Below are 16,199 nucleotides of genomic sequence, written 5' to 3' on the forward strand. Positions count from 1 at the left end.
CGCCATCACGCGATCCCTCACTCATATATATATATATATATATATATATATATATATATATATATATAGAGAGAGAGAGAGAGAGAGAGACTTTATGGAAAGTTGCAGATCTTAGCCCAGCAGAATGCCCGGCGTGCTCTGAAAAAGCGCACCTGCCCAGCTTCGTTGCGACTAAACTGGCTAAAGCTCAGGTTGCATCAGGCGTCCGAAAGGTGAGACGATGCTACAGGTAGGAGCACACGTCGCCTTAGAACAGCCCGCTGTCATCAAAGGCGGCACTTGAGGATGAAACTCGTCCAACAACATTCGTAGCAACGCCAGAAACACGCGCAGGGATGACGCGGCAAGCCTCACATCTTTCTTTTTTTTTCCATTCGCAGGTAGCCGTTCCTCCACCTGGTTGCCTCGCTGCCGGACCTCGTTAGTTGGCCCCCGAAGAGTGGAAACACGCGGCGGCCACCGCTCAGCGAGCCGCGACGAAGGAGCGTCACGCTCAATGACGGTGAGCCACCCTCGACTGCACGCGTTGGGGCAGCACGTGCCATTAATTTGCCTACCGCCGGCGCTCTACCCTGCCTACGAGCTCGCGCACCGGATTAAACCGGAGAGAACCAGACCGAGCAGGAGCGAGCCTAACGCAAAACCGCCGGCAACTTTTCCACTTAAACTTTTCTGCTGCAAGGCTCGTCGTGTTTGAGTGGAGGCCGAGACGCTCCTGCTGTGTGGAAGGATCGGACGCGCGCAGCGTACGGTACGCGCCCGGGAAAAAAAAGAGCTCCTCGAAGGCGCACTGTCGCTTAAGATTTCCACCTCCTTGCACCACGGTACTCGAGGCGAAGCTGGAGCGGTAATTTCATTCTCAGTAATCCTGCTCATCTTGCTGAATTCTGCTCATCTTGCTGATCCGAAATACGAAACACCTCCACGGCAGAAATCTAAAACCTCGACGTACACACATTCTTTTTTCTTACCGCTGGTGTTCTTTCTTGACGACCGCGGCGACATCCTGATGAGAAGCAGAATGCACGAAGACTTCTATCATCATCATCATCATCATCATCATCATCATCATCATCATCAACAACAACAACAACAACAACAACAACAACAACAGCCTGTTTCTGATGTTCACTGCAGGAAGAAGGCCTCTCCCAGCGACTCTCCAATGACACCTGTCTTGCGCTAGCTGATGGAAACTAGCACCTGAAAATTTCAATATTTCCTGAGGTTAACAAAGGAGACTCCTATACTAAGTACCAAAGAGACCTGCGAATAGCGCGAGAAAACAAACTGTTTGCTCGAGAAAAGAACGCGCAGCTTTTGGCTGCCGTATTGAGTACGTCACGGGTGGCGCCGCGCAAACTGAAGGCTTGCTGTCGACTTGACTGGGAAATTCTGCGATATAGAGTTGCCAAGAACTCTCCCATCACTTAGACTTGTTCTTTTCTTCCCAGTGTATATTGCTGAACGGAGTTCAGCAATATACACTGGTCTCCCCATGGTCTCCCCATGGAGACCATGGGGAGCAGTGGCTCTATAATAAATATGTAAACTCGCTTGCAGCTTTTATTAAAAAAAAAGAAAAGTGAGAGAAATATGCAGAACGGATACTTCAACACAGGCCGACACTAACACACTCAACGGGGGAGAAAAAGTACGAAACAAGAATGAACGCGACTGAATCTGCCTAACATCATCCTGAGTATTTTGAGCACATGTCCCTTTAATCAGAAAACGAATCAGAAAACGAAATCAAAATCAGAAAACGAAATATTTCACTGCAGTGAAACGTTCTCTGAATTCTCAGAATGACACCGGTTTTGAGACATGTGCCGCCAAACTTGCGATAAAAATGCACTGTTGTACCACTTACTTCGTAAAGAAAAAGATCCTTTATGCATTGAATTATAAAGGTAACTGGAACGCCCAAGTATTATGTCGGACTTCTAAAATATTGAAATGAATGAATGAATGAATGTTGTCTAGCGGCGCAAGGTAAAATATTGGAACTGCGGCCATCTCGAGACTTCGTTCCAAGTGGATACGCCTTGCGAGCTCACCAGCTACAATCTATAAATTGCTATATGTGCTGTAAATTATTCAATTAGAACCAGATAGCCAAATATTTTTAATTCCGCAATTCCGCATTTGATTTCACGTGAAACTAATATACACCTGATCGAGTAATTTAGTTTAAGGGTTAGAGAATTGCGCTTTATGTCACAGGCGAATTTTGTTTTTAATTTGTTGTACAAAAAAAAATATTCCATTCACCAAGTGCTCTCCATATACTTGACAGCATAGCTGCGGCTACGACCAAACGCCCGTTTTTCAGCCCTCATTGCAGGCGACAATGCCTTCCCAGTTGAAAATGACAACAGAGGTTGTGTTCAGTACTACAGAAATTTCTGTTGTACAACATGATTTTTCTGTAGTAACTACAGATTCCTGATGGAGCGACAGACTTTTCTGATGTACAACAGACATTTGTTGTTGCCACTACAGAAGTACAGTCTGTCGTATGTCTGTTGTTACAACAGAAAGCTGAAGCTCTACAACAGATTTTTGTAGTACTACAGAAATTTCTGTTGTACAACAGGATTTTTCTGTAGTAACTACAGATTCCTGATGGAGCGACAGACTTTTCTGATGTACAACAGACATTTGTTGTTGCTACTACAGAAGTACAGTCTGTCGTATGTCTGTTGTTACAACAGAAAGCTGAAGCTCTACAACAGATTTTTGTAGTACTACAGAAAAAATTGTCATCACTACAGGCACCCTGTTGTCCCAACAGAAATGTTCCTGAAGTAACCCGAAAAACTTCTGTAGTGCTACAGAGAGCTGTTGAAATACTACAGAAACCTATTGTGGCAACAGGCCCCCAATTGTCATAACAGAAGTGTTCCTGAAGTAATGCGACCAACTTCTGTTGTACTACAGAAAAATGTTGTTGTACGACAGAAACCTATCATTACAACAGGCCCCCAGTTGTCATAACAGAAGTGTTCCTGAAGTAATGGACAAACTTCTGTTGTACTACAGAGAACTGTTCCACTACGGAAACCTATCGCCGCAACATGTACCCAATGATGACAACAGAAGTGCACTGAAATTGTGTGGTGCGACAAGGTTCTGTAGTGCCCGGTTGAAAAAGACAAAAGGAATTCCTGTCGCAACTACAGAAATTCTGTTGTACGACAGAAGTTGTTGACATTTCTTAATTGGGAGACATTTCTGACATTACGACAGAAATTCTGATTTCGCAACAGAAGCATTCTGTCGCGACAACAAGAGTTCTGAAGTCGGAACAACAGCTTTATATCCTGACAGCGACTCCGACGTTACGACACCAATTCTGACGTCGCAGCAGAAACATTCGGTCGCGACGGCCAAGAGTTCCGAAGTCGCAACAGAAGCGCTTTCCGTCGCGGTCCTTTAAAATTGTATGTTTTCGCATCGGTGGTGTACACTGTACTTTTCTCTTGCGCGGTATTCAATCGCGCTTCTCTGAAGCCGGCAATGCTGATTGCACCGACACCGGTTATAAAGTCGACGTGGCGAATAGTTATAATTGTGCCGTGACGACGCGGCACCAGCAACGCCCTACCGGCCTCCTCAAAATCGGCCGCTGATCAAAATCATACCATCTGCGGGAATGGCTGCGTATCCGTTTTTTTTTTTTTGGTAAGATCTGGCACACAGGCCTGTGGACTTACATGTGCTGTTACACTGACGCATTAGTTAATTTCCCAGGAATATTTCACAAGCTTATGCGAAGCGGAAAAGAAAATTTGGGTTGTTCCACAAAGTTGCGTGAAAAGCTGTCTCGCTCGGGTCTCATTAATCTGGTACAGTGCTGCCGTGAGAAGCCAGTATGCTGTCAGAAAGAACTCTCATCCACGAATGTTCATGTAGCTATTGTGCATTGAGCACACGAATTATATGCGCGCTCAAAAGTGTAAAGAACGAGAGACAACTGTCGAAACTAGCAGTAATAACCCTAAAAGTCAACGGTGTCTATTTCTGAATTTCTTATTTAATAAGGATATCGTACATCAAAATCGAAGTTCTAGCACTGCAAGATGTACCTGTCGATGGTACGAACACTCTTGCTCTTCTAGAGATGCGGCACTTGACGCGGTGGAGTGATAGCGGATCTTGACTCTCAAAATGCAAATCTAAACATCAGCGCATCGGCACATCGTACTGTTCACATGGCCAAAACGTACACTCGAAAAGCGTGTCGAGAGCCCAACGGCCGCAGCGCTGAGCGATGAAAAGGAAGGCGCCATGCCAGGGACTCGTGAGTCAGCGCCCAGCACCCCCAAGTCGGCAACCACGAGCATGGATACCAATTCACCGCAAGATATTCCACGCCCTTCTGAAAAAAGCAACGAGGAACCCATGGAGTCTGACCCTGCGGCTGCGAAACGACGCCACGACGATGTCAGTGCAATGAGCCAGGAGCAACGACTGCGTCTCCTAGACCGCCAGTGGGGCGTAGGTGAAGGGAAAAAGCAGCGTGTCACCAGCGGGCAACGATCGTCGTCGCTTCCTCGCGACGACAACCCGAAGACCTAATAATGGAGGGACGGCACTACACGGCGCGGCGTTGTGCGCATGAAGGTAAGCGCCGTACTGGCGGACTGGTCTTGCTTAACGATGGCGGCATTTGAAAGACACCTCGTAGTAGCCACGCTTAATGTCAGGGGTCTTTCATCCAGGAGGAGGCAAAATCAGCTGCTGAGACTCGTGACTGAGCAGGAATTGGATATTGTAGCGATACAAGAGACCAAAATCGAGAGTCAAGACCAGACCGACAGAATGGTGCTCTCGTTCAGTAGTCGGTATGATGTTTGCGTGTCTCATGCCGTGGGTACCTCGGCAGGTTGCATGCTGTTGATTCGCCAGTCTCTGGGAGCGATTGTGGAAAGAGTTGAGACTTGCGCTTTCGGTCGATGGATTGTCTGTGACATCACACTTGCTGGTGTGGAATTGCGTATTATCTGTATTTACGCACACACTAACACGGAAGAGAGGCGAAACCTTTTTGAGACAGTCGGCAACCATTGTGACACAGACCGTCTGCTTGTCTTACTTGGCGATTTCAACTGCGTAAGCATGGCACGCGACAAAACCAGTGCGACGCCCTACCGAGATGCGAGTACAGCCTGTTTAAGTGACATAATTGATCGCTGTCATCTAGAGGATGTTGGTGATTGTCTCGGATGTGGTTCTGGCGTTCGGTTTACCCATTACCAAGGAACGAGTCACGCGCGTCTGGATCGGGCGTACGTATCTGTTGAACTGATACCGTACTGCGGCGAATACAGCGTACAACCAGTGCCGTTCAGTGACCATTGTCTTGTTGTCTTCCATGTAGGTAAAAGAAAAGGAACGAAAAGCAAATTTGTGTGGGAAAACTGGAAACTTAATGAGAAGCTTCTAAACGATGATATCTTCGTGGATCGCGTTACGGCGGCGATACACGAACTGCCAATGGCGGACAACGAACTTCTGGGAGCGAAGTGGGAAAGATTTAAGCAGGCAATGAAAATGATGGCAATTGAACGATCGTGCGCTATAAAGCAAAAGCAAAGGCTGCAGGAAAACACGCTGAGAGATGACCTAAAGTTTTTGATAATGCAAGAAGGAAAGCAGCCAGGCACTTGCACCGAAGAAATGCGCACCGTCAAGCAGAAGCTAGAGGCAATAGATACGGAGCGATATCGAGGAGCGATCGTGAGGGCGAGGGCACAGCGGCTGATAGCGGGCGAAATGCCCACAAAACGTGCTCTCGGCTTGGAAAAAAGGCACGCCAGCAAGAATGACATACCAAAAATAGAGTGGAACGGTGTAATCTACGTAGACAAAGGAAATATAGAAAGGGCCTTTTATGAATACTACAGCGGGCTCTTTGGTTACACCAAAGTAAGAACCGAAGACTTCAAGACCCGTTTCCTCTCTTTAATGCCGCGGCTTAGTGATGATACGAAAGAGCGGCTAGAACTGCCCATTTCAACAGAAGAAGTGCGGAAAGCCATAGAAGACCTCAACCCGGGAAAGTCCCCAGGACCAGACGGGCTAGTAGCACCGCTTTATAAGGCATTCAAAGATGATTTAGCACCGATTTTGGCTACACTGTTTAATGAGGCTTATGACAAGGATATGCTTCCTCCTTCATTTTTAACATCCCATACAATTTTAATACCAAAAAGCGAAGATGAAGCTAGACTGCGACAGGTTACCGCTTACCGACCCATATCCCTGACTAATGTAGACTTCAAGATCTTCATGAAAATTCTGGCTAAAAGACTCCAAGCCGTGATGCAAGAATTAGTGGGACCACATCAGACCTGTGGTATCAAAGGTCGCACCATATATACCAACATACACACAGCCCGGTCCGTGCTCGAGTGTTGCGATGCTTTGCATGAAAGCATCGCAATGCTCCAGCTCGATTTAGAGAAAGCCTTCGACAGGGTGCCGCATGACCTCTTGTTCTCTGTTTTAGAGCACGTTAATGTTGGATCAGTCATCTGCCAAGGCGTAACCATGGCGTACAGAGGATGCACGACGCGGTTGTTAGTAAATAAGGGGGTGGGAGCGCGCATCCAAGTGCAACGCTCTGTGCGTCAGGGTTGCCCCCTGTCACCATTGCTTTTTTGTTTGTATATTGAACCTTTTTGTTTGAGCGTTATTGAAAGCAACAGCGTTCATGGTTTTCGTTTGCATGCGGCGGAGGTCCGCATTCTCGCGTATGCTGATGACATTGCCGTATTCTGTGCTGACTACGAAAGCGTTCGTGTTGTGGTTCAAATTGTGAAAGACTTTTGTTCTGTGAGCGGGAGTGCTGTGAACTGGGCTAAGTGTTTGGGGTTCTGGCACGGCGACTGGCCCTTAACCCCAACGAATTTGGCAAACATGACTTGGACAGCAACCCCAGTAAAATATTTAGGAGTGCCGCTGGAGAATTATCGCGACAGTGAGCCATATTGGAAATGCCAAGTTGCTGAAATGCGTGAGAAGGCCGACAGGCTCAAAGGCTTCAGCTGGTCTATTTTCGCGCGTGCCACAATTTGTAACCTTTTTTTTGTAACCAAGCTGTGGTATGTCTTGCAAGCAATTCATTGTTCTCGCGTCAATGTGCAGAAGCTGCACCGTGTATTTGCGGTTTTTGTGTGGGGAAGCACTTGGGAGCGGACACGACGCACCAATCTGTTTCACCGCGTCCGCTCTGGAGGACTAGGTCTGGCCCATCTATATCTGCGCCAGTTGGTTAACCGATTTATGTTTTTTCGTGACACGAATGACCCCTTTTTGCGAACTGTGTGTCAGGTTAGGTTGGGCAGGGTTTTGCCAAATTTGGTTGTTAGTTCGGAGAGTATGCAAGGGAGCATTTTTGGCTTCCTTAAAGAGGTGTACATGGCATGTCGCGTCTTGCAAGTGCGATTTTCGTTTGAATATTTGTCAGTGGTGTCGCGAAAGAAACTTTATAAGGACCTGTGTGAGGTCTTTCTTCCGGTACCGTTGTACAGGTCGTTGTACTGTGCAGGTCCATGGCAGTCAGTTCTAAAACGTGTGAAAAGAATGACTGTACCAGGCGGAGTTAAAAGTTTCTTCTTTAAGCTCCATACGAACACTCTTGAAGTCAAGACGTATTTGGAAGCGAAGGGTTTCTTTGTGCCTTGGGGAAATCATTGTTTCATATGCCGGAAGCCGGAAACTATCGAACATGTTTTCTTAGATTGTTGGGAAGCCCTTTTCTTTTGGGACATTCTCCAACGCACGATTAAAAAAGACTTACCGGTTGATGCTTTCGGAATTAGATTTCTGCCCGTCGAGAGTGAAGACGGGATTCCTTTTGACATGATTATGATATTGGGCCTGCACAGTATTTGGCGATCCAGGATGGCGGTCAGCCACGCAGACATTGATGCCAGGCCCATAAGACAGTATTTTTGTGAATCTGTTAGCAGAGCTATTGAAGGATACAAGATACAAGACCCAGTGCCTGAGTGGCTTCCAAGAATGGAAGCTTTGCTACACATGCGTGAATTTTAATCTCATCACGTAACCCCAAGTGAGGGTGACGTATTTTTAACATACGTGTTGTGTTCTTCGCGCGGACTGATTTTGTAAACTGACGTGTTGAAGACGGCAATAAAGAAAAAAAAAAGTCAAGGGGTGGTGCAGTGGTAAGATGCCGGGCTCGGAATCGTGAGGTCGCATGTTCGAATCCTAGGCGAAGACGTTTATTTTTTTTACTTTTATGTTTTTCTTTTTTGTACTAACAAATTTACATAACCTTACGGACGTCTCTGTCAATTTTTAATTAAATATTGATCAAGAACTACACAACTTTCTACTACAGGACGTCACACTACAGACAACAGAACTACAGACAACAGAACTACAGACAACAGAACTACAGGCAACAGAACTACAGGCAACAGAACTACAGGCAACAGAACTACAGAAACAACGTCCCAAAATACGACAGACTCTTAAAATTTCCTGTTGTGTTTTTCAACTGGGTTTATACTCGTAACTGCCAATCCTCGATGTAGTTCCACCAGACCTTCATCTTTTCTCAGTCGGTTGGCTGCAATAACAACAAACACAACACAAAGCAAACGAACAGACAACAAAGATGTAGGCTCGCGTCCGCGTTGCCGCACTCGCAGTGAAGATGTTGAGCACAGCCTGCGTGGTGGAGGACCTTTTTCATCCCCACAAATATATGAGAAATAAAGTAAAAGGGTCACTGTACGAAGAACGAGGGAGTCTCAGAGATTTCTGCTTAACCGTATCGCTTTGTCGTTGAGGTCAGATGTTCTGCTAAACACTGAACACATTTAGAATGGTTGTAATGAGAGCCCTGTCATTGTAATTTTACTCCGCGTACTGCGGTTCTTGTCGCGCTGCTGCGCACACTGCGCAATTTCCAGGATGTCCTAGGACGGAACGAAAGACTACGGTATACCGTGTTTCATGATATTTACGAAGTTTCTACAGAAAAAAAAGCGGGCAGCGTTGTAAAAAAAAAAGCATAGCGAAATCTACTTGCCCCATTATTTACACAGTTGGGGGACAGCTGACGGCCATTGCTGGAAACACTTAACGTTGCGATGAGCACGTGCAGGTTTCCGAGCTTCTCCAAACTCAAGTTTGTCAGCGCGGCAGTCTCATAAAATGCCGCAAACTCACTTAGTAGAGGGACGATCAATGCAACCATCAGCGCCTTTACAAAGCGCCAACGCTTTACAACGCCAATGCTTGTCAAGCGCTCATTGCACCAGCACCTCCTAATTAAGCGAAACGTCCTTCGGCTCTTTCCCTAGGGTTAGTGTTTCGTTCGCGTGTCGTCCCGAGTTAAACTGCTGTGAGTGACAGCAGCAAGAAGGACGGCGAAACAGGAGGTAGCATTGCACAACGCGACTCAAGTCAAACGAGTCCGTCCAACAGGTGATTATCACGTCAGGACGCGCTTTAGGTCTCAGTGCTTACGCCCTGCAGGCAGAGCTGCGGCAGTGCAGCCGAACAGGTGCTCATCGATTAAAAACTACCAGGAACCAAACATTCTCGGTCGACGCACCGAGTCTCGGAGGTCACGTGTTGGGCAAACACTGCCAGGGAAAAAGCGAATGGAATGGCTTCACGGAGAGTTCGCTTGCCAAGGATGGCAGCGTGGTGTAGTGGTCCCTCCTATAGCATATTTCACTCCGCAGTTCGTTACAATGCCACCACCAGCTCTCGCGTGTCAGGATCCTTGCGAAAACGCAAATGAGAAACCGAGGAACAAAGATTCGAAACCAACCGGTCGGACTAACTTCGATCAAGGGATATATGGCACTGGGCATGTGCCGCTGTTCACTGAACCGCTCTGATGCCAACTTGGAGCACTGGGAATGTGCAACTGAATTTGTGTCACTCGTCAATGAACCTGACGCCAACTTGGGCCAATACAGAAGTGCCTCTAGGTTATACGCCACTCTTCAATGAATCTCTGTTAGGCTAACTACGGCAACGAAGCATGTGCCACTGCCTATGTGGGGCCCTACACTGACATCAGTTAAACCGTTTCACGCCAACTTGTGCTACTGGATATGTTCCACATGGTATGCGCCACTCCTAAATGAACCTCTTTCAGCGCAACTTGGGTCTCTGGCTATGTGTAACTGTGGATTCAAAAACATCATCTTTCTTGTATTCCTGTGTATTTCTCGTGTATACAAAAACTTGACACTTCAAAACTTCATCGATGTCAAATGCGGCCACTGGGTATGGAAAACAGGGCATGTGCCGCTCTCAAAGGAAAAAAAAAACATATGTGAATGTCGGCATGTGCTTGCACTCATCAAATAGAGTGCATGTCGATTCCCTTCTGTATTGTCCTGTGTTTCCGCGCTAAGAAGTCACATCATGGATTAACAACTAGCCCCATCTCTAACACTGTTAAAGAAAGCTCTTTACAACCGCTTGAATAATTTGCTTGAATCGCTTGAAACAAGGTATGCGCCACAAGCATTGTGAGATTTTTTCAATCAATGTCTTTTACGTTAACTTGGATCCCCAGCTAATCGTACTAAAGGGCACATTAATCTTGGGATGGCTTGGGCCAGATTTCTTTTAGAAACCCAAGTATTATTAAAAGTTGACAGTCACTTTAGCATACGCTAAGAGCATCAAGGCGAAAGCCTGCGTGCTCACAAGACATTCATTACATTACATTACATTTAATTGCGACAGCGTTAAGCGCCCCGCGTGAAAGACCGTCTTTACACGAAAACTAATCCCGAGCCGCGCAAGCCCAACCGCGCAGGCACTCCATCTAGCGCAGAGATTTTATTGAACCACTCGAAATTTTCAAAGTAAAATGGGTCAGAAAAATCGTGAAATACGACTTACGCACAACCTGCAGACAGGAAGGCGTTGAATTGTAATCTGAATATGCGGGAAAACATGATTCTGTTACGCTGAAATTCAAACCCGAGCCCCTTTTCAAGCCTTTCTACCATTCAGGCAGGGGCGGGCCCGGTTTCTTGCAACACTTCCAGATGACGCTCGCCTCCGCGCATCACGTGTATTGAAATATCAAGAGTAGAGAGAAAACCGTTAATTGCGGCCTTTTTAGACATTGCGGGAGCGTATGACAATGTAGACGCAACATTTTGTGTGATATTCTAGAAGGGGACTGCGTAGGTGACGACTATCTGCAGCTTTTGAGGGTGATTTAGATAGAAAATACCGTTTGCGTTGAATGGGAAGATATGAGGAGCGAGGAGAAAGTTGATATTAGAAGGGGGGGGTGCCCTTTATCCCTACTGCTGTTTATGATGTACATGGTAAAGAGGGCGCTAGAAGGAAGAAATATCGGGTTTTAATCTCTCATACAAACAGGCGGGTACAGTATTAGAGCAGCACCTTCTATGTTTATTTTATGCGGACGACATTGTGTTGCTAGCTAATAAGCAAAGTGATCTGCAACGTCTGGTTAATATCTGTGGACAGGAAGGCAACCATTTAGGTTTGAAATTTAGTGTTAGAAAATCAGGTATTATAGTATTCTATGAAAACAGTGAACAGACCGTGGCGATACAGGGCCACGAAATACATCGGGCAAAAGAATATAAACATCTTGATATATGGATAAACGAAGAAAATAGATATATGAAATCATAGGAAGAAACAATAACAGTAAAGGCGGAGCGAAATGCAGCCACAATGAAGCGCAGAGCGCTATGGGGATGCAATAGGTACAAGGTGCTCCGGGATATGTAGAAAGGTGTAATGGTTCCAGGACTTGCTTTTGAAAATGCGGTTGTTTGCTTGAAATCAGGGGTACAATCAGGACTCGATGGGAACCAAAGGTCAGTGGGTCGCCTCTCATTGGGCGCTCACGGGAAGACTACAAATGAAGCTGTGTAGGGGGATATGGGCTGGACTAGTTTCGAAGAGAGGAAAGCTCACAGTAAAATTGATTATGAAGAACGACTGAGGAATATGGCAGAAAGTAAATGGGCTGGGAGAGAGTTGAGGTATCTGTACAGGAAAAACAATGATTCAAAGTGGAGGAATCGAACTAGGAAGCTCACTATCAAGTATGCTGCCTGTAGGGTGAACTACACAACAGCAAAGAAGGTCAAGCGGAAAGTCAGAGAGGCTGAAATCATCTCATGGGTGGCGGCAATGGAAAAGAAACCTGCCATGAGTAACTACTTAAGAGGAAAAAAAAAACGAAATCAGGTAAAGAAACAAGTTAATATAACTCAAAGGGAAGCTCATTACTTTTCAAAGCGAGATCGGGATGCCTTAGAACACGCACCTATAAAGCGAGATATAAGAAGGAAAAAGAAGCATGTGCTTGCTGCGGCAAAGCTAGGGAAACGATAGATCATGTTTTATTAGAATGTGAAGACATTTGCCCAGCGGTCGATTTAGGCACTACTGGTCTTCTTGAAGCCCTTGGGTTCAGCGAGAGCATGGGAAAAGTAAACATGTCCGCAACAGAGACTAGTAAGAGGCGATTAGAAGATTGGTGGAAGCAAAGTAGGGTAACGACAGAAAACGGAGACTTGCAAAAGCAAAGTTCACAATAGGGGGTCAGAAAACGTGGTTGTGGGAGTTCGTCATGTTTTTCTTCTTCTTTTTGTTAACCTAGGTAGGACATTAGGCAGTATAATAGGAAGAGCTGGGTGGTACAACCCGCCGCCCCGTTCCAAAGGGGACGCTCATAACATTCACCCATCCATTCATTGGCGCCTCATACAAGAGGCGGCGTTTCTACAACAAAGCTCGCCTTTGTGCTTAGCGTTCGCCGCTAGCGTTTCCTGGTAAACATTACGCTTACATAAGTTGCAGTTGCCGCGAAGCGTAATAAGCAGCCAGGGATCTTTGAATGATATCGCGTTCCACTCTTAAGAGGAAGCTTTAGCTCGGCTGCTCCTATCTAAATACATGTAAAAGGAGAATTGGTTTTGTCAAAAACCACTCCACCAAATCTGACGAGGTTCGCTGTTCTTAAAAGAAAAGCTTCAAATATCGTGACTGCTGGTTGCAAATTTTTTATTTAGGTCATTATTTTTTTATTAAGAATTGGCAAAATCCCACATTTTCAGAAAACGACACTATCAGGTTTACAACTCTGTAACTCAATAATGAAAAATGATATCACAATTATGTCAATCATCTTGTAGTACTTCTAAAGCGGACAAAATTGATATGTTACATATGCATGCCAAAAATTTAGCAATATGGAAATACAGCTTTTGCAGAACTCTTGTACACAACGTAGCAAATTCACGTAAGATATAAATTGACATACTGAATTAGTCCGCCTCGAATGTGCTAATGGACGCCGTTTACAGAACTGCGATATCTGTTCTTGATACGGAGATATTAATTGGTAAACTTCATGCTTCTATTTTTTTTCGAAATTTTGTACTTTTGAAAACTTGTCAAACAAAATTCAGACCCTAAATAGAGATTCCACTTGTACAGTAAGTAGAGTTTACCTGTGTCGTTCAAATCCAACAAATTTCATTAGAACCGGTCCAGGGGTTATCTCAGGAAGGCGTTTCTGCGTTTTACGTGTATTTGAATAAACAGCGTCGGAGTTGGGCCCGAGCTAAAGCTTCCTCTTAAAGGCGAAGCTTAAGCGTCCTCTAAATTTTTCATTCGAATGCATTATTTCCTATTACTTGTTTTGTCCCAACAAAGGTCATGAGTTCAACTGACTACCTGCGATACTTTAGTGGTGCAGGTGGGGTACACCTAACGCCTCTCACATTCTGTCTAAATTGACTCTACCTTAGTTAACTGTGTCTTAATTAACTTCACCCTAATATACACCAAAGGCCGTGGGTTCGGCTTTCTATGATTTGTTGGTGCCATGATTGTTGCCATAACGCTGGACATCGAATGTTTCGCCCCACGGGCCGTTTAAGGCTTTCACCTCAATAAAAGCGACCCGTCAGTAACACCGCCCATCCTAGTCACGTTACCATAAAGTAGTTTCAATTCAATCAGTCAGTTAGTCACGCTATTCCCAGCAGCCAATGGCAACGTGCGGAGCTCTCTTTAGTCTCGAATAATCCAAGCAAAGGCAGCCGCAGTCTCTGCCGCTCGATATTCTACGCCGGCAGTCGGGTGGACTGCCTGCGTGTGATGTCCCCGGTAGCCGACACGGGCCCGAATTGTAACATGCTGCTCTGGTGACCGTCATTGGTCACCCGGGACTTATATTCAAGTAGATCAGTTCTATAGCTGCACCACGTATGTATGGGACAGGCACTGTTGATCCTTCTTGCGCGTTCGCCGACCCCTGCAGGCGTCGGTCGAACATGTGCAGCACACTTCTTGAGGCGCAACGCCGAAGAACGAGCAGGCGACTTCCACCAAGTGCGGCAGCGTACGCCATTAGGGAGTTTTAGTGCAAACATGCGAGCCTTTCCGGAATATGCCGATTTAGCGCATACACACACGTGAGCGGCAATGCTGACCAGGCCCTAACATAGCTTTTAACCACGAAGGCACCGTGGTATATCGCGCGTGCTATAAATATATAGTATCTTCAAGGCAATATTCCGGTATTTCAACGATAGCTGTAGTGTGATAAATGAGTGTGGCGAAGTGATATAATTAAACTTTCAGTTGATTCTGATATTTCAATTGCACAGTAAAATATCCTTTACAGATATATGTCAATCTGCGTACTGATACATCACCTACACTGAAGCTGTATGAGTGAGTTCTCAGACTTTTCGGAAGTACAAGCCGTCATATTCAAAACCGGTCCTCCACATGAAGCTATCCCTCTGCACTACTGAGTAGAGTTACTGCATATGGCTCCGGCAGGCAGGCAAAGTTGGGCATAGGTCCGCCATCTTGCAAGCGACATTTGTGCAGTGAAGCCATCTCTCGTTGGCGCAGGGGCTATTTCATTTATTATGTACCCTCAAGACCACAAACGTATTACAGAGGGGATCCATCTCATGAGCTGCTTGCAGCTCTGTGGACGCTACACAAGTTCTCAGCCAATAGGAAGGCCGAATCTCCTTCAAGGTGTACTCATCCGCGAGGCGTCGTCTGCTCAGCGTCTGCTTGCCATCATGTTACATGCTCCTCGGCTGGTGGAGTGACGCAGAAAAATGTCTTGACGCCATTACCATAAGCTGCATCTACATGCATGCGCTCTAACAGAAGAACTTATTTTAGAATGCCGAAATCACAAACCATCGCAGCGGAGGGCGACGAGGGCACTGTTGCACTTTTTAAGGGCAACAGAATTGGACAAGCGGCTGTAGCCTGACAAAATGTTTATAGTGCTGCAAGTGCTACTGTGCTGTGTGGTGACGGTATACGGTGACAGTATTTGACAGTGATTGTACGTATATGATCCTTTCTTTCTTTCTCTTTACCTTGCTATCTCTTTACCTCCCCCTCCCCACTCTCCCCAGCGTAGGGTAGCAAACCGGATCTACCCTTCTGGCGAACCTCCCTGCCCTTCCCCTTTCTTTTGTCTATCTCTCTCTCTACATGCATGCGACAGCAGGGCTTCGCTTTACCTATAACTTTTCCCTGCAGTTACTTTGCAGCCTCCTTAGCCAGTAGTACGGGCGAATGCCTTTACAAATGTTCGCATGTGCCGCAGCGTCTGCTCAGCGTCTATTTTGCATTTGCTCCCTACCGTCATCGTGTGCCACGCTAGAGCGGGGCAATAAGTAAATGATGCAGTGAACAATTAGGGTTTTATAGCTTTCCGCTCCATCAACGCATTACCATTGCTAAGGCTGTAACGCCATCCGCTAAATAGAAAGCAAACCAGTCTTACGGCTTGGTGCTGTGTCTGTAGTCCTATCAGCGTGAAATCAAACCACCGACCCCAATAATTACGACAAAACGTGCCTAATGATTTGACCTCAGCTTGACATGAGTCTTAGCGATGGCAGATCATGCGGCTTGTTTCTTGCTGACAGGGCAGACAGCCAGTAACCAGCGCGAAAGCGGATAGAAGCGGTCGGTCGGTGCTGTATGGGTGCTGCCACGTCGCCACTGTTAGGGTGGCTTCTCTGCGGCGATTCCGAGTTCCACGAGATTGCGCTTGGCGAATGACAACGGGGCGGCACGTAGGAAACAGAGACCCAACTGTGGCTCCCTGCGGGAGCCATATACAGTAACTCTACAATGGATGG

At 46.2% G+C, this 16,199-nt stretch overlaps 1 protein-coding gene across 1 annotated transcript in view; it reads left to right on the forward strand.

The window, feature by feature from the left end:
* Positions 1-410: 410 nt before the first annotated feature.
* LOC135899659 (5-hydroxytryptamine receptor 1-like) overlaps positions 411-16,199 on the forward strand; it is a 174,667-nt gene continuing 158,878 nt past the window's right edge. Inside the window, exon 1 of the mRNA XM_065428969.1 lies at positions 411-502. The gene's annotated coding sequence lies outside the window, so the exon portion shown is untranslated. The remainder of the gene's footprint in view (positions 503-16,199) is intronic.

The sequence above is a fragment of the Dermacentor albipictus genome, chromosome 7 (genome assembly GCF_038994185.2).
Source record: "Dermacentor albipictus isolate Rhodes 1998 colony chromosome 7, USDA_Dalb.pri_finalv2, whole genome shotgun sequence".
Taxonomy (NCBI): domain Eukaryota; kingdom Metazoa; phylum Arthropoda; class Arachnida; order Ixodida; family Ixodidae; genus Dermacentor; species Dermacentor albipictus.